The 25,403-nt window shown below is 37.6% G+C and overlaps 1 long non-coding RNA gene across 1 annotated transcript in view; it reads right to left on the bottom strand.

Moving 5' to 3' along the window:
• Positions 1 to 2,377: 2,377 nt before the first annotated feature.
• The window catches only part of LOC142602866 (uncharacterized), a 338,791-nt gene continuing 315,765 nt past the window's right edge, over positions 2,378 to 25,403 (bottom strand). The window contains exon 4 of the long non-coding RNA XR_012836683.1: positions 2,378 to 2,416. This is a non-coding gene — a long non-coding RNA (uncharacterized LOC142602866). The remainder of the gene's footprint in view (positions 2,417 to 25,403) is intronic.

Raw genomic sequence — 25,403 nt, 5'->3', positions numbered from 1 at the left:
CATTAAGATTTCAACTCAAGTATTTTGATCTCTAAAATCCAACTAATTCAACCATTTTGCTGTCCTTTATCTATTCAGGACATAATGTTGAGCACATCCCTATGGTTCTTTCTGAATTACAGTGAGACTGCTCAATCTCTTGCATGCCCATACCCTCCAGGAAAATACATGGATTTAAGGCAAGTTGTTCAGTGAGAATGAAATGTTCAAAGTTACAGCTAGGCACAGTAAACGTTAATCTTTACATACAGGCCAACCCCCCCCCCGCAAAAAAAAACAACCCACCAAAAAAACCCCAAACCAAAAAACACCCAAAAAACCCCAACCCAACCCAGACTCTCCATACTCAACAGACTCTTGGGTACAAGGCTCTGTCCAATACTGCAGGACTGGGACAGTGACTGACTGGATTCTGTAAAGACAATTATGGCTCAGCTGATGAGCAAACACCACTAGGCAATAAGTTGCGATATCCTTGTGATCTATCCAAATTTATAAAGCCTGTGAGTTTCTTTCTTATTGGTTGGAGCTAAATCAGGATCTTGAGGAAGATACAGCAGTTTTTTACAGTGTATCTCTGTACACTGAAGCCATACCTCTGCCTTCAATTCCTTCTCAGTTCCCTCAGGCTTCCTTGTAGTCCTAGCAAAAAGGAGAATTTTCGCTTCTCCGTACTTTATTGGCCAGCAAACCCCTGGACAGTCTCTGTATAAATCTGCCGAAATCCTACAGAGATGTTTTGTTTTCCTGCACTTTGTGGCCAGATTCTTATTTTTACTGACATTTTCCATCTCCAGGTATCATGGAAAAGAAGTAAGGCTGGAGAAGGCACTCACTTTGCCTTGTGGAAAACCCTAGGTATGCCTATAATGCCTCTGGCCTAAACTTCAGAGCTTTGTTGTAGGAATGGTAATCTTGTTTTTCCCTCCCTTGAGGGAACATTAGGCAGATTTCTTCCAGCCCAGTACCGCTGCCAGTTCGGGGAGCAAGATGTTATGGCAGACTGTCCTCCAGTGGAGAGGACTAGAACTGACAGCCCTGTATTCTGCATGATAACGTCTCTTCTGATGAATTTACAAACCCCAAGCTTTTGCAGCAGAAAAGTGTGCGTTGTGTTCCATATCTCATTCTATTCTTCTGCAGACTGCCAAATTGCAAAGGCCTGCAACATACTGATCACTGACAGAGTTGCAGGGCCCATTTAATTAAATGGTGTCCACTAGGGCAGCTTTTAGGAGTCTGAAACATCACAGCTGTATTTTCATTATACAGAAACATGGAAGATGTCAATGAAGTATCATCTTTATTATCTGAAAATGTAGAATGAATAATTTTGATGGGAAAAAAGCTAATTTTAAAAAAGTATATATTTAAGTCTTCTCTTGTTAACTGTAAAAAAAAAATAAAAATTTATACTATGTCTGATTCTAAGCACCTTCTTAGTCCATTTGATTTTCTCAGAAACAGAGGTAATCATCTAGATTTTAACCCTGTAATTGATGTTGCCTTATAGAAGCAATTGAATAGACATCCTCTTTGCATGTTGATAATAATTTCCAATAATCTCTCATTCCATTAGAAAGAGCCTGTCTATTATTTAATTTTTACTCTACCACATGACAGAAAAACAGGGGGCCTCGCCAAACTGATTAAAGTTTCTTATCTTGAGTCCCAACAAATTAACAATGCATGTAAGGGCCTTAATCTGGCTTCTAACAAACACAGAATTCACAAAGTCGTCGTTACAGAGAAGAAAAGGAGACTATGAGACAGGTGCTCTATAAAGTATGTCAGATGTCTGTATAAAGCAGAAATCATTCTAATATGCTGTGCTCAAGAACACTGCCTTCAAGTAATCAGCCAACTCCCAAAATGAAAAGGTCATCAATTAAAAATATTGCATGTATTTTATCATCTTTCCTTGATAAAGAAGTGGGAGAGAACTACTTCAGGAATTGTGTTAGAACCATCACTCAGTCTATTATAAAAAACTGTTGATGCAGTTACATGTCATTACTGGCAATTAGTGAGAGGTTAAATGCTGCATGGTACAGTGATATTGTGCATTAATTGGAAACTGCTCATGAGAAAAGAAAACCCTTATGAAATTAGGTTTCTACCAGTAGTATTTCAGAATAACAAGTCACTACTTGAGTAGCTAGGCACCTTGAAAGGATTTTTTTTATATTAATCTTATTTTGTATTGTATGTACAAACTTGCAGAACTACACATTGAGTGGAAGCAGAATTGCAAGAATGAGTCTCTCCAGATATCTGGGAGAGAGGAGGGCAATTCATTCTGAAAGAAGTGGATGAGTGATCAGAGTAAGACTCTGAAATAGTGGATTCGGTTCTGACTCGTGACAGTCTTCACCTACCTGCCTGCAAGCAGATGTCTTTTATCTCAATTCTGTACCTATAAAGGAGAAGAGGTAGGAAAAGCAATGGAAAAAATAAAAACTATTAGATGCTGAGGACTGTGTAGATACCTAGACAGATACTGCAAGCAGAAAATACCTATAAATGTACTTCAGAGGCTCCATCATTCTAATCAACTCTGCTGTGAGAGCTGTAGCCCTAGAGAAAGGAGAAACCTAGACAGCTTAGTTTAGTGATGCAGTAATGCCCTGTGGCCTCTCTGCCAGGACACTGCAATGCAGAGCAGACTGACTGGCAAGATTTACTCAATCATTGCATAAGGACACAAGAACAGTTCTTCTGGGTCAGATAAAAGATACCTCTACTCTAGTACTTTGGTCCCAATGTTGGCCAGGGAGTGGATATTTGGAAAGCAGATAGACAGCAATATTTTTCACCCAATGCCCTTCCAGCAATGTGGATTGAAGTTTCCCAAACTGAATGAGGAATCTATATAACAAATCTGAACGATGAACAAGTTGCCTGTGTTTCATACCTAGCAAATAATTGCCTGAGGCATGCAGGTTTTCACTGTTCCTCACTAAAAAAGGAGTGCAGGACTGTTAGCCCAAGCTGAGCCTAAAATAGCCCTAACATTAGCCTAGAATGTTACCCTAACACCTGGAAAGCTTACCATAACACTAACTTTTGCTATGGCCTCACAGAAGTAACTCAGCTCTAATGTAACTAGACAGGTGCATTAATCTCTACGCATTATGTCCTAGCTTGTAAAATAGGGATAATACTAATACTGTACCCAACTGATATGAAGTGCCCCAATGTCAGAAATTACAGAATAATGACGGAAATTGCCTTTTTATTTTTGGCAGTATAAAAATATAGGCAAAAATTTCTTTAAGAAGGTTACAATGTTGAAGTGATGAATCGCGTCATGGACCTGTCTGCTTCACCTACATTCCATCTGCTGATCTGCCTCCCCTTGCAGCTCAGAATAGCTCGTGCCAAAAGACATCAAAAAGAGAAACAAACAAATGAAAAAAACCACCAACTGTCATCAGCCAAATGAAAGAAGGATTTTCTACTTTAGACTCCTTGTACAGAATTTCTCCACCAGTGTGTCTGTGTTCCAAGAAGAGCTGTATTACATTTTATAACAATCTTAAAGATTGCAAAGTTAAAAAGGTGCTCCACCCCCCCCCCCCCAAAATAATTATTATGTGGCACATAAAGAGCACACGAGGACAAACATTTTATTGCAGGCTAATAATGCACTAAAGGGTCTGTCATTCATGAGTAATCTTGTCATCAAAATGGAAAGGTCACCAGATATTTTCTGTTTTCACGTATAACCTGCACCAACTGTACATATATGTATATAAATTTTACATGTATGTACAAAGTGAGTAAATTTACTGGCTACATCCTGTATGACAAGTCTGCGTTTTCAGGGTAGTCTGAATAAAACTTTCTGATACAGCTTATATGAGTGATATGAGGGAATTCTGAGCTGAAATAAAGAAAACTTAACTAGATTTCTGCAAATTCTTTGGCCCTGCTGTTTGTGTGCTGGAAATTTTACGGCAGAATGCTGAAGCTTTTCTGGGTTGCTAAACCAGTCAAGCAGCATTTGGAGATGTGGTTCCCAACTGTTCTGTCACCTGAGAAAAAGAGGCTCTTTCCTCTTCCACACTTGCTAACTGCTACCCCTCTGTCTTCTGGGCAAGCAAGGTTGCTATTGCCTTCCTGTCCTCTGCTTATGCTGCAGCAAGAGCTATTGCAATAGCTTCAGGAGAAAAGCATCTTCACCCCTAAGGCAGCCCACACAGAGTGCACAGTGGCAGGTAAATCCTTTGTACAATCAGTGAAGCCCTCTCATTGCTGATAGTTGAACAAAAATGCACCAAAGAACATTCAACCCATACCAGATCAGTCCTCAAAAGAAGGTGAAGTTGAGAGGTTGCTCAGCAATGACTTTGCCTTTTTCTCTTAGGTGTTTCTTTCATCAGAGCTGGGAATTCAGTTGAAGATCTTTTTAAAAAACCCCACCCCTCTTATTCTGAGCTTAAAATTTAACAATTTACGCAGTGATATATGTAGGGGACCTACCTAGTTTGTTACTTGCACATACATTGTTGCATGCCTGCTCCAAAACATTAGGAAGATATTTTCCAGGCTTTTGAAATGTTCCAAGAATTCTGTTGAGAATTCTTCTTGTTCTCTGTTGGTTTACAAATGGTGCTACTGTTGATTTCCAGCAGTGATCCATAATATTTAGTTGTTTTGAAAAAAAACACATATTACCCTTCCAACAAATTATATAGGAATTTAGTTCCATGAATTAAATTGAGTTTGTAGTTTTTCACCATTTTTGTTCACAAACTCTGGATTTGAAGCCATTCACGTATTTATCGCAACATATTTTCCCAGTTTCAAAATTTTCTCTATTTTCTTCAGACTTGACAACATCAAGTGCTTTCACCAATTGCTGAGCCCCTCTGCCATCCATATACTGCCAAACATAAGAAAGGTAGATAAACATGGAAGATGGAAATGAAAAGGGAACAGATGGGCTCATCTGCAGTTATACCTCTGAAAGACTGAGAGCCTCACAGAGATTTATAAACCTTCTGGAGACCAGACATTTGGTGATCACATAAAATGATCCCTGGAAATGTTTTAAATGAGTAATTGAATAATAATTTTACATGGAATATTGGAAACTTCTCAAATCAACAGCGATCCAACAAGGAGAAAAGCAATTGTGTCCCTAAAGATTTATGCAAGTGTATATAACTTGAGTAAGCAAACATATGATTCCAGAAAAAGCCTTTTCCCACCACTCCCAAAATTTCAGCCAAGCGAAAGAGCAACTTTTAAATAAATGCAATGGGATGACTTCACCAACAAGAATGAGCCAAGGGTGGCTTGTCTGGTCTGTCATTATGATGTGTCAGTTATCTGTTTTCTTTTGTAAAAAAGGGAGATAATTTTTCTTGGTCTGGTAATAGTTTCTTCATCAAATCGGTGAAGCTTTTCTCTTTTTGGAGTAAATAAAACTGGGAAAGTATTCTGCTATCCTCCTCTGCTTCCCCCACTTACAGTCTTTTGGAGATCTTGGTTTTTTTCCTCTTTGTGTTAAAGAAACCTTTAAGCATGAGTGTGTGTGTATTAAAGGGACTGAGGTAATGAGAGTGCATCCCTACAAAGACAGAAGTGCTTATCTATTGTATGCTCAACTACTTGAGGAAAATGAAACTAGAGGTAATGGAATTAAAAATTCAGGGAATATCTCCAGCTTATCTCCCCACTTTCAGCAAAGTTTAAGGCACTGATTTTCTACCACCTGCTCAGCTGTGATGGCTGCTTTCTAGAATGTCCCTTTTTCTCAGTAGGACTTCAAACCGCCCACACATGGATGACTTCAGCTTGGAAAGTGTTGGCCGTGCAAGAAAGACAGAAAAGAATGAAATCACGTAATTTGTATAAACTGAATTTAAAATAGCAAGCTCTTGCTATTCATATAGCAAGGGCTGATATCCACAAGTCAGATGTGGTTAACAGACTGATTCTCAAAAGTCTGAGTCAATTTCCTAAGAGAATCCAAAAAGAAAATTAAAGGCCATGTCTTTGAAAACTACCAGCTGAAGCAGTTGAACTGACAAAATTCCAGGAAATTTCATCAACTACTGGCTTCCAAACTGGACAGGATGTAGAAGATGCTCAAAATGGAATTGCTCTGAGGCGGCCAGAAAACATCCAAGAGGATGCATGAAGCTTGAAACATTTTTCAAGCAAAAGAAGAAATATTTTGAGAAGCAAGTTTTCTAGGAAATACAAATAGAAAATATTGTCACAAGCTGTCAGTAAGTGGTAACAGAAAGACCACTTGTTTACCTAGCAATAACATGTGTAGCAACACATTTCCATGCTTTTCCCAGCACTAACCAAAGTTTTGACCTCAAAGTAATTGAAAAACCTTGAAAAGAAAAAGGAAAAACAGCAAATCTCAGCACCAGCAAGGACAAAGAGAGAGCGTGAGCTACTCTGGTGTGAAACAATGATTTCTACCTAATTTCTCTGAAACTGTTTTTTCATGAAGCCATAGAAAGAACTCTTCAGGCTAAAAAATACAAATTGACTTAGTCTGGAAGAAATAACATTTAAAATAGGGAAAAGATTACAGGTTTTCACAAGTCAATTTCTAAAACTTGTTCTGAGAGACAGAATTAGTATGTGTGCGTTGTTCTTGCATTGTTCTTTCCCATTAAGTTATGGGTAGACAGGACTGTATTTAAAAACAACTTGAAAGAAACTCCAAGATTAGTAGTATGCAGTGCATTTGAAAGCTTGCATTCAAGAGGCTTCTGGGATAACAATTTCACAGAAATTTATAAAACAATGCGAGAAGTAGAACCGGGAGTCAAGAAAACACTATAAAATAATCATTATTTGTTTCCCCTCAAATGTTTTAATTCCATAAATATAATTCTAGCTTAATTGCTTCAAACTTAGTGTTCTAGCTGCAAGCTAGGTTCCACTTCAAGCTGTTCTCAGATGGTCAGTAACAAGCACAATATTGAATGTTGTACAGTCTTCTTTTCCTAATACAAACTAGAATAACATGAATCCATTATGACTTGATAAAAATAAACCCCTCCACTTTTGTGTGAAGCCAATAAAATCAACGGATTTCTTTATATTGGTTGCCATTTAAAAATTGATATAAGTAAAACCAGAATTTTTTTTCCAGCAAATTGATTTGTGGTGATAGTTTTCAAATTTCTTCTGCAATTGTATGTCTATTTTGGCCTTATTTTCTATTAAGGTGTTTTGGAAAATGGACCAATGAAGTTCATCTAACTTTAGTTTAAATACCCATTTCCCAAAATAACTGATTATCAAGGGTGGGGGTAGGTGGATGAGGGAGGTGACACAGCATAGGGAACTTAAAAGACATCCAATCATCAAAATCTATTTTCATGATAATTTGGTTAATTTTTTAGAGAGATATATCTGAAAAGGTATATAAAAATGGAGAGAGACAGAGAGTCTGGAAGCTGAAGTTCCATCTAGAAAAAGGGAAAGGTTTTAACTGGAAGGGTTACTATTTTTTTTAGAATATTTTATCAAAAGGAATAGATTTTTCACAACTTGATTTTTTTTTTAAATTTTAATTCTTAGTTTCTAGGTAGGTGCGTACCAAAAGTGTTTAGCCTGTAATATACTGAAAGACAGACTCAGTGATTACGGTAGGTTTAAATGCAATGAATCTGTTAGAAGACATCACTTGGGTTTAGTTCAGGGAGGAAATTTTTAGTGCAAAAGAGTAGAAAATATACCTACTTCATCTTGGATCAGCTGCAGGTGTTAAAAATTACTTGTTTCTCTAGACAATATTTTAAGCAAATATTTTTGTAGCTAAAGCAGTATTTGAGACAATTATTTTTCTCTCTGTTGTATCAGCAGTGGCGAAGTTTCTAGTCTGTTTTTCTTTCCAATATTTCTTCCATCCTCTCATTTGGTACAGATCTCCTGTCTTTCCCCCTTCATTCGTGCTTCCCAGGAGCAAAACTGTCAAAGTAGTTCACTAAATCCTTGCAAAATACTCTGTGATCTAAACGTTTTTATTTCTATTACGTTGAATCACGGAGGCAGCCTTCCATGCAGCATTTATTTGCAGCAAGGAAAATGCTATAAAGTTGCACAGCTATCCTAGCTCTGAGGTCATTCAGAGCACAGCGGAATTAGAATTACACTCTGCCACACAACCCTTCTGTAACCAAGGTATGGAAAAAGGGAGAGGAAATTGAAAAGATGGAAATGCACGGGGTATTTAGGGCTGAGGTTATCACCTCAATTACACAGAAGAGTAAGGCAAAATGAACGCAGGTAGATAAGGTCAAAATGTAGTTTGATATTTCTGAGTAGCTTAAAGGACAAAAAAAAAAAAAGGATTTATTTGAAAATTTCTCCTTACAATTCTCTAGAAACTATTCTCTCCCAAATAACTCGACAATATAGGTTTAAGTACTGGAAATGTGGGGACATACATGCGTGCACTTCAGGGTGCTACAGCTTCTCTGCCACCAGCAGTGCCCCTCCGTAGTTTCCAGGGCAAATTTTATCACCATTTCTAACTTTCATATTAATTTTCTCTTTAAAATCTGAAACACTCCTACTGGAAAAAACATATATGTATATGAACGCCCTGCATATTAAATTTATAAAGCTTATTTTGAATGCATTTTTACATACACTTTTTCCCTTTGCAAAAGGTAAAAACTTTTAGGGAGTCAAGGAAGATCGGAAAAGAGTTGGAAAAGATTGGAAAATATTCTGCTTCCACTCCCTTTTGTGTGTACTCTGGGGATAAAAGCAGGCCTATTCTGGTCTCCCTACTGTGTCACTTGAATGAGCACAATGTTCTTTCATGGGTACTGTCGACGCTCTTCCATATTATGCAATGAAGTAGAGAACCAGTAAAATGGAGTGACAGAAGCTCCTTCTCTCTCAGATCCATCAGTGCACTTCCCACCAGTCTGCAGTGTCTGTCTTAAAGTAAATACGGCCTTGATTGTCTCTCTTTTTTTCCCTTTGCAGAAATGTGTTCTTTCACTCACAAAAGGAAAAGAGAAGGTTATCTTCTGAGCCTGTCATACAGCAGGCCAGCCTGTCTAACTTACAAGGTCAGAAGATTCAGAAAAGTGAGGGTTTTCTCCTCTTTTCTAATGAAGTGGAGTGATAAGTGCTTACTTGATTAAACCAGCTGATAAGAATGTCTACTGTAATTTTTTTCTCTCTTTTCATTCCTTCCTTTGGCTCCAAGAGATAAGAATGGAGAACTTTTAGCCTGGCATTGATTCAAGCTTTAAAAGGATTTGCTGATTATGGGTAATGTTCTTATACAAATGAGCAGTCCCTTTGAAGCAAATACTAATGTTGCCTGACTGTGATGAACAGGATTTAATCCTATATTTTAAATGAATTTCCATGTCACACAGAAGTGTATTTATGTATCCCAGTCTCTAATATCACTGGGAGTTTTACTATTGACTTCTGCTGAAGAAGAATCTACCCCATATGAAGTCCTCTAGTTAGATCACAGTTAACTATCTTTCCCTTAATTGTATGCTTTCATAAAGAACACATAAAAAGTCACAATAAAGGACAAGAAAACAAAGGAGTTTCAAATAACACATTGAATATATTTGTATTTACAGACTAACTAAAAATTAATACACTAACTACAAACGTATCTAAGATCTCTCTCTAAACTGTCTCCTTTCCAATAAAAGTCCCAGCCTACTTAGCCATCTCATATATGTAAGCCATTTAATCCTCTTTATTTCCTTTCTTTAAAACTTTTAAATTCCAATACATCCCTTCTGACGTGGGAGAGACACCAGCAAAGCACACAGCATTCACAGTGTGGATGAACAATGTATTTACACAGAGACATAATGATTTATTTATTTATTTCTCCTCTATTCTTTCTGTAATAATTCCTAAAAGGTGATTTGTTTTGGACAATCACCAAACACCGAGCTGATACTTTTCACCAGCACTATCTATAACAATCCCAGGGTCTTGCTCTTGAGAATTAATAAGGCCAGAGATCACGATTTTATATGTGGAGCTCAAAGTGTTGTCGTCTTCTGTGTCACATTACATTACACCAAATTTCACCTACCATTTTACTGCACAGTCACTCAGTCTTACAAAATCCTTCTGCAATTATTCTTGTCTTTTCTACCTTAAATAATGAACAGTAAATGCTATCACATCACTGCTCATTCCATTTACAAGATCGTTGATGAATATTTTGAAATATGGAAATACTTGCTTTTTTCCAGTATATGAATCAAAATCTAGAATTAGCAATGGGACTACAGTCTCTTACACATGTATCTGCATTTAAAAGAGGAGATAGGAGACTTAATATGAATCAATATTATCTTTAGCTATGGAAACACTATTGAGTTAACAACAGGTTGATTTTATAGAAAACAAAATTATAGATTTCAAGCTATTTTAAAGCTTTTGAAAGAGAGAGAGAGAGAAAGAGAAAGAAAGAAAAAGAGAGAAAGAGAGAGAAGGCCTTCTATGATGGGGTTACAGCGTTGGTGGATAAGGGAAGGGCAACTGACATCATCTACCTGGACTTGTGCAAGGCATTTGACAGTGTCCCACACGACATGCTTGTCTCTAAATTGGAGAGACATGGATTCGACTGATGGACCACACGGTGGATAAGGAATTGGCTGGATGGTCGCACTCAGAGAGTTGTGGTCAACAGCTCAATGTCCAAGTGGAGAACAGTGACAAGTGGCGTTTCTCAGGGGTCGGTACTGGGACCGGCACTGTTCAACATCTTTGTCAGTGACATGGACAGTGGGATCGAGTGCACCCTCAGCAAGTTTGCTGACAACACCAAGCTGTGTGGTGTGGTCGACATGCTGGAGGGAAGGGATGCCATCCAGAGGGACCTTGACAGGCTGGAGAGGTGGGCCTGTGCGAACCACATGAAGTTCAACAAGCCCAAGTGCAAGGTCCTGCATGTGGGTTGGCGCAATGCCCAGCACAGCTATAGGCTGGGCAAGGAATGGATTGAAAGCAGCCCTGAGGAGAAGGACTTGGGGGTATTGATTGATGGGAAGCTCAACATGTGCTTGCAGCCGAGAAAGCCAACCCTATCCTGGGCTGCATCAAAAGAGGCGTGACCAGCAGGTCGAGGGAGGTGATCCTGCCCCTCTACTCCACTCTTGTGAGACCCCACCTGGAGTACTGTGTCCAGCTCTGGGGTCCCCAGTACAGGAGAGACATGGAGCTGTTGGAGCGAGTCCAGAGGAGGGCCACGAAGCTGAATGGAGGGATGGAGCACTTCTCCTGTGAAGACAGGCTGAGAGAGTTGGGATTGTTCAGCCTGGAGAAAAGGCAGCTCCGGGGAGAACTAATTGCGGCTTATCAGTATCTGATGGGGCCTACAGGAAAGATGGTGAGGGACTGTTTATCAGGGAGTGTAGTGACAGGACAAGGGGTAATGGGTTTAAGCTGAAGGAGAGGAGATTTAGATTAGATGTTAGAAGGAAATTCTTTACTGTGAGAGTGGTGAGGCACTGGAACAGGTTGCCCAGAGAGGTTGTGGAGGCCCCATCCCTGGAAGTGTTTAAGACCAGGTTGGATGAGGCTTTGGGCAACGTGGTCTAGTGAAGGGTGTCCATGCCCGCAGCAGGGGGGTTGGAACTAGATGATCTTTAAGGTCCCTTCCAACCCAAACCATTCTGTAATTCTATGAGGAAATAGAGAGAGAAAGAGAGAGAACGAGAAAGAAAGAGAAAAAGAGAGAGAGAGAAAGAAATTAAATGCAATTAACCAAAAAAGTCCTTTTGCAAGAGTCCATCACAAACATGTTGCTTAAAATGTGTTGAAAATAGCTCTGGGATGATGTCAGAATCATAACATATTTTAGTTTCTTCATAGTATGTAATTCAACAAAAGACAATGCAAACTCATGAAGTATTCTGGAAAAGCTGGATCTGTATTTTGTGTCAAAAAAATTTAGTCAATGCAAAATATTTCCTAGACCTTCACAAAAATACCCAATTCCAGTGAGGTAAACATATCCTGCAGCTGAAATGTTACTGGATATTCATTTGACACATTTGACAAAAAAAAAAAAAAAAAAAAAAAAAAAAAAAAAAAAAAAAAGAAAAAAAAGAAAAAAAGAAAAGATATCTTGCTAGTTTAACACACATGGAAGTGTGACTGTGTGACTGCATATACAAGTACTTCTAATACTCTTTAGGACTTAAAATATAAGCAAGTTTTTACTTGAGTAATAAAAACATACATATACTAGTTAACAACTTTTTGTGTCTTTAAAACAATTCTTTATGTTTCTAATACTTCTATATCTATAAGTATTCAACAATAGATCAGAGTAAAAAAATTCAGTCAACATTTCTTTAAATGAGAAAGGCAAGTTCAGCAGTGACAGAACATTTCACAAATCTAAAACGAACGCAGCTAAAAATTCTGAAATATCTACTTGATGAATTTCATCATTTTTTAAATGAAACATTATCTTGATGAAAACATTTTTTAACATTTTTTTCTATTTAATTTCCTATTTTTTAAAACTGTCAACATGACCTGGAACATTTTTAAATACAGATCCTATTTCTCTGCCTTTTCAACTTTCAGAAAAGAGCAGTGCTTAACTCTTGTTCATACCATTCATTCTAATATTTATACTTCCTGTGATAAAAGTAAACAATTATTTCCTTTTACCACTGAAAAATTTCAAGGACATGTAAAAACAGTCAAAACCAAAGGCTGAGCAATATGAAAACACCCTGAAGAATGGAAAATTGTAGACTAGGCTTCAGGCCTTTTGAAAAGAAAATGGCTGAGCTATGTCACTCACCTATGGAGTTTACTACAGGTGCTAAGTCAACCTTATCCCTATGAAACTGTGTTTCAGATAGCAACTGCTTGTAAGGTTACGTTATGTACACAAAAATAAAATTAATTTTGAAATCTATCATCAAGGTGACTTAATTTTACAAAGATTGACTTTACACTCAAATGTTTGCAATGCCCTGTGTTTTGATGTCACAACATTTTAGTCTTAAATGCTAGAGAGAGTCTCACTTTGTAGTGAACTATAATTAGCTTAGTGACACTTCAGACAAAATTCACTTTGGCAACTGTCTCCATGTGTTTTATTTTGGACATTGAAAGGAACTAAAATGCAGACAAAAAGTTTGAATTGTATAAATCTGAGCCTTAATATAGTCTTTACACACTTGAAAAAAAGGAAATGTCACTTCAAGGGGTAGCTAAGAATTTTTTCCATGAATACACTATTAATCATATGCAAAAATCTCCAGTCTTTTTGTAAAGCTTGAATATATGAGAGGACTAAAAATGCTGGATTTTTAAAGTTAAATAGAGTTCATTGGTTCAGCTTTCTCAAAATGATAGTAGTTTTGATGAATAAGATTCAACTGCTGAGAATTTATTGACAAAATCATTGTTTATGCCTAACCACCTAGAGAAAATAATTTCTTCATCCACCAATATGCAATTCAGTCACAAACCACAGTGAAATTGCTTGTTCAAAGCAGAAACTGATTATGCTTGTTATACCTAGATATGAAGTCTTTTATGCAGTGTATTTGGTAGGAGTTTCAACCTTTTTCTCAGTTCACCAATTTAAAAAAAAAAAAAAAATCCCTTAAAAGTGAGATCCCATAACAAGCAGAATGAACTCTCTTAAGCAGTTTTTAAAGTTACCTTTCATAAGTCATCCCTCTTTTTTTGCCAGGAAGCCTACCATGAAAAATATCTTGGAAGCAGCCCTGACTTTCCCAACAAATCTGCTAGAGCAGGTACACCTGGTGTTAAGTCACATCTACTTCCCAACTAGTAAAAAATGAGCTGGATGCAAATACTTTTTCAGCATCAACACCAGGACTTATAATTTCAACTAAAACCACTGATTATCTAGTGGACATATATACACGCACACTGGTCAAATCAGCTGCTGCAGTAGTTGCCAAGTAGCTGCTTAGGTTGGAATTCACATAAAGCACCTATTGCCTACTAAAATCACTTTGAAGGGGTGATCTTCAAATGAATGTTTACAACTTCCACAGCAAGTATCCAAAACTGGATATATAACAAGCAGCTCCTACAAATAACGTGACCACATATCAATTTTTGCTATTGTCATTTTTACTGCTCTTCTTTCTTCCAAGAGAATATATACCTATTCACACAACTGCTTCAGGAAAGTTATATATAACTTAAAACATAATTGAGATTAAGAATATTTTTCCCTGCTACTGACCTTGTAGTAAACTCTCCCCATAACTGACTGGGCATACCTCTCTACTTGTAAACTGTAACAAAATATATACCTTACCTCCTTCTTTGTTCTTTTTGAGCACTTCCTTACAATAATTTGCCACAGGGGAAAAACAAAGAAACAGAAATCAATGTTTTATGTCCATTCGAAATATGCAGGTTTGCAAGGACAGTAAACAAGTTCATATCTGACCTTCCGTGATATATCGCATGGAAACTAAACAGATTTCAGTGAAGACACAAGCGGAATTGGAAGATCCAACACGCCAAATAAATTTAACCACATCCCTTTCCCAGCCTAGTTTCTTTCAGATGTGTGTTCCATGGTTAACTGCTTTTGGTGCTAGCTCTGGTTGACACATCTGCTACAGTTGGGGCATTTTAAAAATTTTTCTCTTTCTTTCTGATATCTAGTAAGAATTGATTTCAACATCCAACTGTTCCCCCCAGAGAAAGCATTGATAGGGTCTGTCTCCTCTAACTGACCAACTATTGTAATGCCACTGAAATTAACTCAAGATATTGAGGCATCATCCCCTCTGTAAAATATGTCTGCAATCAAGCAACAGGTTCAAGGATTGTGGACACACAGATGTACATGAAAAAGCTTCCAGAGGAATGAAAACTGAGCACTAGTGAGCACTCTAAACTAGTGGTGCTTATTTTACTTAAGCAGTATAGTGTAGGCCGCAAAACATATTTCTTGCCTCTTAAAATATCCAGCACTCTTGAAATACCTTTCTTTGTTACCTAAATGGGCCATCCAAACTCACATAGAGCAAACAAAATTCCATTTCTCAGAAAACTTAGAGCATATCCTTAAGCATATACACGTGTGGCTACACAACTGTGTATGCAAAAGTACTTGCATTTATATATAGAATGATCTATTAAGAACTTTCATTTTCAAATCCTGTTGGAAATCAGTCTCTAAACTTTCCATGATTTCTTTCCAGTAACTTCCTAATCTTTGCCATTTACTGGTAAGGGCAGCATTCAATCATATTGATACTGCCAGAGTGCTGCCACTATGCGTCAGATAGACATATTACCAGCACATGCATATGACAATATTAATGTAAAGAATATTAAAGTTCAAAGAAAAGAATTTATATCTTTTTGTAATACTGCATATTAAACAATCTTATAATGCACCATACATATAAAAACAATTTTAGCTCTTACAAAGGTGTGAGGAGAGTAGAATGAGGTAATTTGAGCTGTAGAAACAGTAGAAGACCATCCATTTCCAGGTGGATCAGGAGTAGAACCCAGTTCTTTGGTGCTGGGAGGAGTGCTGAGGCAGCAAAGTAGTATGGAAGGAGAGAGACACCTGTGGGCTAGGGCTACTGTATATTTTTACTTCCTTCCACAATATCTCTTCATTTTTTGCCATGAAACCTGAACCACTTGGAATTAGAATTGCACACATTTGTCTTTGATTTCAGGATGTCCAAAGCCTCTTCACAGCAGTGGCCACACCTCCAGCCAGAATGCTGGATATCCAGAAATCCCACGGTGCATGACAGCAGAGGTATACAATATACACAGGCAGCCTCATAAATCCAGAGAAGCACATGTGTAGCTATGTAAAACCCACCCCATTTCCTGCGCATGAGAGGAGTGATGCAGCACAGCGATGGTCCTTGGCAGTGTAACACTACCCTAGCATGGGCTCCATAGCACTGCACCATGTTTCTGAGTAAAAGTCCAGGGTAGCAAACCCTAATCAGGACAGAGAAGACACTATTTATCAGCATGGAATATTACAAGAATTAAAATATTTATTTAAAGGATGAGAATTTATCTTTTTCTGCGTTAGAGTTTCTAGAGTACAGTTGGCAAGACACTTGTGCATATCCTAAAAACAGAGGAACAGGCAGGCTGGTTACCTGTTTTCCTATTTCATTCTACACCAATGACTAGAATTAGAAGTGCTTATTAATTAATGTATGACAGGTCCTAGAATACTAACAATGAAAATTACTGTAACTTGCTAATTATGGTTTGTTCAATAAGCAAACTGTAGAATTCCTTAGCTGGAATATTTTTGCTTCTTACACTTTACAGCAAGGATCAAAGCTTTGAAAGAAACTTCAGCATTTTAAGTTACGTTACACTGCATGGGTATTGTTAACTGGTTTTTGTTTGCTTGTTTGTTTGCTTTTCCAGTGTGGGCAGAAACGCTGAAGTAGATGGAAAAGCAGTTTTTTTCTCCCAAGTTTCCTTCTTGCTGTCTTCCCTTGATGGCTGCAATAGCAGCTACATTGATGTAGAATGATACACTTGACATCATCATGTTAACAATTGGTCTATCCTGTTCATTTTCACCAAGGCTTGCCGGGTAATTTTACTGAGGTCAAGTCATTTTTATAAGAGCCTCTCAGCAGGAGGGAGGGCATTTCATGCCATCTTTGAAATTCACGGTATGCTGGCACATTGCAGCTACTTTCCCAGAGGCTGGGAGAATAATCAGCACTGCAGGATCCTCTGCAAAAATCAGGGAAAGACATGTTTTAGCTCTCTGGAGAAGTCCAAGCAAAAGGTATTCACTGCATGGATCTGAGCCAGCACCCATCTTTTCTGCAAAGGAGTTCAATAAAATGTCCAAATGTAACCTGAATATCTGGCAATTATTCAGAAAAGTACTAAGACACCAAACATCAGCTGTGATTTCTTTCATTTAAAAAATAAAAGTAAAAAAAGCCACTGAATACCTCACCAACAGGCGGGGGGGGGGGGGGGGGGGGCGGGGAAGCTATACGGGCATGAGTAGCTGAAATGTTTATTTAGCTAAGTCCAAAAGAGGCTCAGTCACATTGGTTATCTGTTCCATCTTAATACAATAGCTACTATTTCTCTGCTTAACTGGTGTATAACTGGGCTGAGAGTTCACATAGAGAAGCACCAGGCGTAGGAGCTAACGCGTTAGCAGTGTATCTCTTTGTCATGTCCTGTGGTCATGGGAACTGTAGGAGATCAGAAGGTGACTGTGAAACAATTACCACATACAAAAAGAGAGAGATAATAAGACAGCTGCATGTGTTTCTATGCACACAAAGAAATTACTAACCAAAATAAAGAAAAATAAAAGAAAGAGTGATTATCAAAAGCTTAGCCTAATTTTCAGTTTTAAATTAAAGTCGTTGCAGTAACACTGGCCCTGTTGCATGGAGTATTTTTCCTGAAAAGATTCACAACTGTTTGGTAAATAAGTTTGAAAAATACTGATTTACAGAATCCCTAAATATCAGTGGATGCTAATATTGGTTCTAAAACTCTTATAGATTGTACTTATTCCTAAGTTAGCATTTTAAAAGGAAATTACAACCTAGTTAGAGAATTTATTGTTTCCATTCAAAACTCATGAGTCTAATGGACACATGAAAGACCATCAATCACATTTTAGTGAGAGAATTTGTATCAGCTTTCACAATAATAACATGATTGATAATTATAAGTGTATTCCCTCAGAGTTTTCAGTGACTAAAACACAGGTTGGCTTCAGGAAAAAGCACTTGCCTTTTATCCCAACAGATTTTTCTAAATTCATGGTGTAACAATAAAACCACAGCTTTTGCACTTTCTTGTATACTGATGTAAGACCTGAAAACATAAAAGTAACAGCTCAACAGCACCAATTTAGAGACTATCAGCTGTTCACATTTAAAATATTATCTACTCTTATGTTTCCATCTCAGCAGTTTACTGCATTGCCAAGGAGGTTTATGGTGATGGTCTATGATTGCTATTTACAATCACTGGCTTACACACCCACAAGAGGTCAAGTTCAAAGAATTATCACTCCATTCCAGTAAGGGAAAAGAGAATTTGATCTTGCTGATAGCCATGTTATACTGAAATAAATTATTATGATTATGATTTATTAGAATGATTTTCAGAACATTCAAAAAATCCTAACTGGACTTTTCGAGATCTCCCAGCAGTGCTCCTTCACTGGCTAGAGAAGTGAATGTAAGTTTGAATCATAACGCACTGTTGTAAGGCTTGTTGTCTTTGGAGAGCGGATCATCTCAATTGTGAATCATGTATACAAAGTGAGCCTCCTGCTATTTTAACTGAGAGTGAGATACACCATTTGTTCTGTAAACCTAATCCTACCCTTGGTCTAGACTGAAAAGTGACTTAATTTTTTGAAAGTCCTATTGAGTTAAAACTTCCTTGCAGTCCCACATAAAATTTATAAGCTTTTCTCCAAGATGTACTATGCTATAAATTTTTTAAAAATGTGTTTCTTTAATGGACCATTCCTTCACTGTGAGCAAGCATGGGATTCACTGCCCAGGTTGGAGCTGGAAGTGGCAAACCCACCAGCTTTTAGTACATGCCCACAGACTTTGCTATAACTGACCTTGTCCTTCCTATTTGTTTTCCAGCTCCCAGCCTTGCTTTCCTCTCTTTCTGTCCTGGACTGGGGGCTTCTCTTCTCCAAAGATGCAGTTTATATACCCCAAACAACATGCCTCTTCCACGTGCTTTTGAGAAGGCTGTGAGTTTGGTGAGGAGAAGGCCAGAAGCAGACCCCATGCCTCTGTCAGGGCTCAGACTCCAGGCACAGGCATTTCCTTTTCTCTCCGTCCTACATCACTTTGTTCCTCCCTCCTTCAAAAGGTCTTTGTATTTTAGACCATATCTGAAAGCTCACTAGGTATTCTGTTTACAATGTTATTTTGCAGAGCTCTAATTACTAATATATTTAGCATTCTGAGTCTAGAATTCAAGCCTTTTGACAAATTATTAATCACAGAGATGAGAAGCCCAAAAATAACAAAATGAAAAGCTCACTTGTGGCCATAGGCATGTTAATCTTTGTTATTCAGCAGTTATGGTTTTTGACAGGAATACTAACACAAATCATGCAACAAGAAAGTTTCTGCATGAGAACTTATTTTCTGAGTGACACGTAGATTAGTAGGAGCCCTCCCTCCTTCTCTTAGCTGTGCATCAGCTTCCCTTCAGCCCATTTTGTTGAAAGAACAAATCAGTCAACTTACTTTCCCCACTGATCTGGCCTCTTCTAATCTGCTTATTAGAACTGTGTAGGAAAAAACAAACAAAATTCTTTACATCATATTTTTAAGTAGTAGAGTAATAAATTTAATGGAATAAAAAAACCCCAAGAACACAAAACAAAAAAACCAAACACAAACCCCAAAGATCTCATAAACTAATATAGGGAAACCCTGGTTTTCTTCTTCTCTCCTTTGATATTGAACAAAGAGAACATAACCTTTCTGTACATTTTCAGTCACTGGGCTGAGCATCTCCAGCCTCAGGAAAATTTAGCTCACTGGTAAAGAAAATAGATGTAAAGAAAATAATTCCTAAATGACAATTATTTTATCCTATTTCATTCACTGGCAAAAGAAAAAAGAAAAGAAAAAGGGAGAAAGGAAAATGTGAAATATGTTAAAATGCAAAGACCCTTCCAGAAACTTGAAAGATCTATAGGCAACTTCAGTTTCCCGAATTGACTGTCCCACTACACCTTAGGAGCATTTCCTCCAGCCTGTATTTCCATCACTTGCTTATGAACATGTCAATGAACAGGATAGTAAGCTTTATCCAAATTTCCAGTACAGCATGCTGGCTGCTGCTCCTTCGAGCCTAAGCTTTCCGTCAAAGAAGAAAATCGAATCAGTTTGATAGCATTAGTTCTTGATAAATCTGTTTTGGCTGTTTCTTAAAGCCTTATTAGACTCATAAGTATCTGGACACTGTTAACCTTTTTGCAGAGACAGAAGGAGAAGGGCTTTGAATGCTTCCTCCCTGGCATATAGTTTTTCTTTCCCATTAATTGATAGCGTGACTCATTTCATTGTTCTCTTTTTCATCTAATGTATTTATAGAACCTCTTCCTTTCTTTACCCCTAGTAAATCTCAATGCAGTCAGCACTTTAGCCTGGCTGATTTTAATGCTGAAGATTTTTGATAGCCTATGAGACTCAACTGCCCTTTTTTACAGTTTTGTATGTCTCTTTTTGTATTAAAGATACCACAACACAGCCAAATTACCATTCATTACCTTCTTACTTTCCTCTTCTTTTAGACAGTTGGCTCTTGTGCCAATACAACCTGGGTTAGTCATGCTCACATTCATTTATCTGGACACTTTTGTACCATCAGTGAACCTTGGTTTGTCAATTATTACTAATACAGTCCTCCTGCAACACTGCCTGCTAAGTCAGTGGCAGCAGTTTGAGCTGAGTGCGCTGCTCAGCCCACCAGACATTCTGAATAAGCCTTCAGATAGCTGTTAATTCAAATCCCTACCATAACTACAATTTTACCCGGGAAGCAATGTAATTTGTGACAGTATTCAGCTCTCACTAAAAGCGCAGGCAAATCATGATACTATCTGGAAATGAAATTTTAGATTTAAGAACTTCGAGTCTTATTAAAAGCCTATTACAAGCCCAGATAATTGTTTCAGTTGAGGGCATAACTAGTGCTTTGTGGGTAAACCCCAAACTAATTAACTGTCTCTGACAGCTGCAGTTTTTGAACAAGGTACAAATACTAGGTATTTTCTACTAATTTTAGTAATTTGGATTGTTATTGTTCAAAGACTGCAAATCATCCAAGCCCTCAGAGCCAAGTAATTGGCTACATACAGCAATGGCACCTGCTAATTCCTGTTCTTTCTTCTTATTACTAATACAAAACCTATCGGGATGGATAAAATGACCGCTAACACCAAACACATATAAAACCTGATAATTTTGTGACAGTTATTTTTATATTCAGGATTGCAGATGACTATGGGTACCTAAACAAAAATCAATCAGGAACATACGTTGGCCATTACTTTATTGCAAACCTTGTGAATATGTGAACTGAAACGCATATTTGATATTCATAGACTGATTATAGCAGGCTCTCGGACATAAAAAAAGATACAAAGCAATTTTGTATATTGCAGATGCCCTATTGCGTAGTGCTACTCAGATGGGACTCAGTAGAGATGGTTTCTGTTTTGCCAGTGATTTGCTTTGTAACTTGTTATTATATTATTTCTTCCCACTCTCTGCCTTTGATTAAGGGAGAAGGTTTACCTCTGCCTGTACGTTTGTACAGCACAGGTCCAAATTGGTACCTGATCCTAGAGAAAACAAAACAATAAAAAAATCATCTCCCCAGTCATACAAAAATATCCATTCTGTATGGTCTTACAGCAGTATTGGCTGTTAGCTGATAAACCTATAATGGCTGCTGTATATCTGCAATACACAATAAATAGGAGAAATCCAGTTATGTCAATAGTAATACTTAACCATTGCAGTAAATACATGCCTTATCTCGAGCAACATGCCAGAAAACTGCTTCTATCTGTGATGTGTAGAAAAGCAACAATTACAGTCGTTTAATTGATCTGATACAAGTGTATCTCTGAAGCTAACATACACAGAGATATCATCACCTAATCTATTAGGACAGTATTGACATTTGCAGAAATTGCTTTCTGAAGATTAAGATGAAACAAAGTTGGGATTGATTTAAGTATTCAAATGGGTTTTATTCACTGGTTTTACATGGTAGCAACTGTCATTTCTGAATGTCAGATGGATTTAAATTGATTTGAAATAGAGTTGTCATTTAATTATCTGGCACAATTGCTGTATATGAAACTTATTGATTATTGTGAGAGGCTCTTTGTGCAAAAAGCTTACAGCAAAGAGAGATGGAAGTCAACAGATGAGAGGAGGACTGTTAACAGGCTGACGCAGAATGAAGACATACAAGAATAAATCACACAGGAGTGTGTTTTGAAGTTCTTGTGCATTTCCAGATTGGCTAAGGATTAAGAGCTTTACACACACACACACAAAAAAAATGGATTGAATAATTTCTAGGAAAATGAAATAATTTAGACTTCAAAGTGGAGTGGCAAACTAAAAAACATCAAGCAGCAGAAGAAATCATGCTCTTTTAGAGTATCTTAATATTACAGCAATTTCAGAAGATGCAGAAGTCTAGACTTTAATGCTCTCCTCAGACCAAAGGGATACAAAAATGCCTTCCTTGGTCTGTACCTCTGTAGAAGCACTGATGTGGCATGCCCTAGTTCTGGTACCCTTATTCTTGACTTCTTCTCACATGGGGGCATCAGTATCATTGGCATCAGGTGAGAAAGTCACCCGTGCCAGCATGTGATGGGAAGAGGGCAGGAACGCAGCACTGAGTGTTTGGGGGCTTCTGTCCCCAGATTAATGACTGGTCTCATCAATATTTTCAGTGATGATGCAGTACCTAATTCTGCAAATGTGTTCTAAAAAGCATCCTAATTTTTGAGCTTCTCAGGCATTTAAATGACAGAAACTCTGGATCTTTTTTCTGGATAATCCAAACCAGGCTTTAGTCACAAGAAGCTCAGCTTTGTCACAACTGAGGCAGCTTTGGACACACCAATAAATTAAGTGCTAAGAGTCTGAAGACACTATTCTGCCAAAGAGAGTCCTGGGAAACTCTGGGGTAATGCAGCAAGTTGGTGGGATTTGTGGAATCACAATTCTGTACTCACTGGCTGAATTTTGACATTTGGGGCATCTTCAGGTCATGCAGAAATACTTGCAATTGGTTGCAAATGTACTAATCGAGAGCAGAGCTCCAGAGCATATGTGACACCACAGTTTCTAAAATCACACCTATCTCCATAGTGACTGAACGCCTTGGTGAGAAAAATTAAATTGCTCACAAGTGCATAAAACAGATTGGACATTTATATCAAGTAAATCAAAAGTCTGATATCTTGCAGACTAGCTCCCAGATGGTCAAATCCTGCAGGCCAGCTCAGACAAACTATTTTTGAAGTCAATGGGAATTTTTACAAGCCAGAGATTGTAGTATTTGGTTCTGAACAATAAAATACATTTCTGGCTATGGAACAAAACTCTACTAAACTTTAAAGAGTAAAATTTCTTGTCAACTGAAAATGTAAACTCAGAGGCCTGAGAAGTATCAAATTGGCTCTGGCAGTATTGGATTCTACAAAAACAGCTCCACAAACCATGTGGCTGTGGTTGGTTTTGCTTGAGGCTTTGTTGCTTCCTTCAAGTTTGAGGAGATAAGGAGTACTTGGAATTATTCGGCCATCACTGGAAGCAATCCCTAATACATAAGGCCACGGTATAACTCCTAGTATTCAGCCTGATGCTTATCCCAGGAAAAAAAATGAGGAATGTAACTTGGGCTCCCTTCAGTTATTCCCCATGATAAATGAGGGCACAGGAAAGATGCTGCAACGTGCTGTTTGAAGGAATAAGACATCAGGTTTAAGAGGACTGTGAAAAACAAACTTTAAGATCCTTTTATTTCTTTATTTATTTTCTGGAAGGAGGTGGAAGGATTGGGCTAAAAAATTGTTTTCTAGGTCAGCATGGTCAGCTTACCTGATTCTGTGAGCTGTTTAACAAAAATTCCTACAAGCTTTATTTTCTAAAATCTGAGACACATGTCTTGGGGAGAAGGGCATGGCAGGTATTTACGGGTTAGCTAAATTGAAGAACTTATTCAAAAGATCATACCTGTGTCTGAAGAAAAAGTAATAAGAAAATTAGAGATGCATTTTTACCACCCTTCAAATTACCATGAGCAAGATAAAACATTTTTTTTTTTTGACATTTCTGGGCAAAGACTATTGGACAAATTCAGAGGATTATTTAGAAAGAACATAAAGCAAATCAAACCTCACATCTAAAACAATTCAAATTTTGGCAAGACCAGTTTCCCTTTGATCACACATTATTGCTTCAAGCACAATTCAGCAAAAGTGCTGAGATTTGGTTGAATTCCTATTGAAATTCTCTGCTCCTTCCTGTGGTTTGCAGTGAGCTAAATTACAGAGTAGCAAATTTCAATTTAATTAAAACTATGTTCCATTTTGAGGAAATACTAATTGCAGAAATTGAGATTAACTCAAGTTCTCAGATTTTTAACAAAGCCAAATAAGCTTGATACTTTCCAGAATTTTTCTGCAAGGGTCAAATGCAACTTTTTTTATAGCCTCTTAGGTTCATCCATCATTGGTAAAATAATACGAGCTTTTGCAGATCACTCCCTTGCAACAACACATAAATAAATGGTACAGCTCGGTAAATCTGCATCCCTTATATGCCCTCTGCAGTTTTATGCCTAAATTAAAAAGTCAGAATCTATTTCATTCTGTCAAATGGATCTTTAGCAACTGGGATTTGTTTTCATATTGTTGTACCTAGTAAGCATAGAGAATACATGAGCTTTTTCTCTAAATTAAATGAAAAGTTTATTGTTTTTGCCCTAAGCAGACATTACAGAACATGCCCAAGAAGATAAATGTAGAAAGCAAAATATAGCAAAAGATTGAGTACTTGTCAAAACCAAATTGAAGGCAGTAGGCAGCAAATTGGATTTTCTTTTACAATAACATGCAGTTCACATTCTACTACTGTAATGAATATTATAATGTGTGCTTTCTAATATAATATCTGGTGATGCATTTCTAGAACTATTTCTCAAAGCTTAAGGATATCCTTGCTATAACATGGCTCAGTACATAGTAATGATAAGTTTGTTCTGTTCACTGCATAGCCTTAAGGCTATCTTTTTCTGAAGAAAGGAAGATATTAATCCCTAGATTTCTCTTTCAGTTACAGTGATTTAAAGCTATGAAACTCAGCAGATTTGCCACAATGTCATCACACCGGCCAGCTCCCAAATACCTATGGTTACTTTGAAAGCCAGCACAAGTACGATAAACAAGCGTTAAATCTTCCCTGAAGCTTAGAAACACTGAATCATGTGGCTACAAACCGAGTTTGCAAATTGATTCTTCTAATTTTATGAAAAATCCAGAAAGTAGGTAAATGAGGACACGCGTGATCATGAGACAGCAGACTCAATGTTGTCTGCTGCATGGCTCTGTGGTGCTGGGCTGGGAAAAGCGATTTTAGGTGCACAGATGACTCTAAGTGATGTTCCCAGGAAAGTCACTCTTTGACCCAGGAATAGAACACTGCTATTCTATATAAGACAGTATTTTTTACATTTATGAGAGAATCTTTGTTGTTGTTGTTGTTGTAGATGGGAAGAATGGGCCTGAATGTGCAACACACATAATGTAAAGAAATGAGAGCAGAGAAATAAAGATCTCTTTA

The sequence above is a fragment of the Balearica regulorum genome, chromosome 9 (assembly GCF_011004875.1).
Source record: "Balearica regulorum gibbericeps isolate bBalReg1 chromosome 9, bBalReg1.pri, whole genome shotgun sequence".
Lineage (NCBI taxonomy): Eukaryota > Metazoa > Chordata > Aves > Gruiformes > Gruidae > Balearica > Balearica regulorum.
This window is presented reverse-complemented; position numbering and strand designations above follow the sequence as displayed.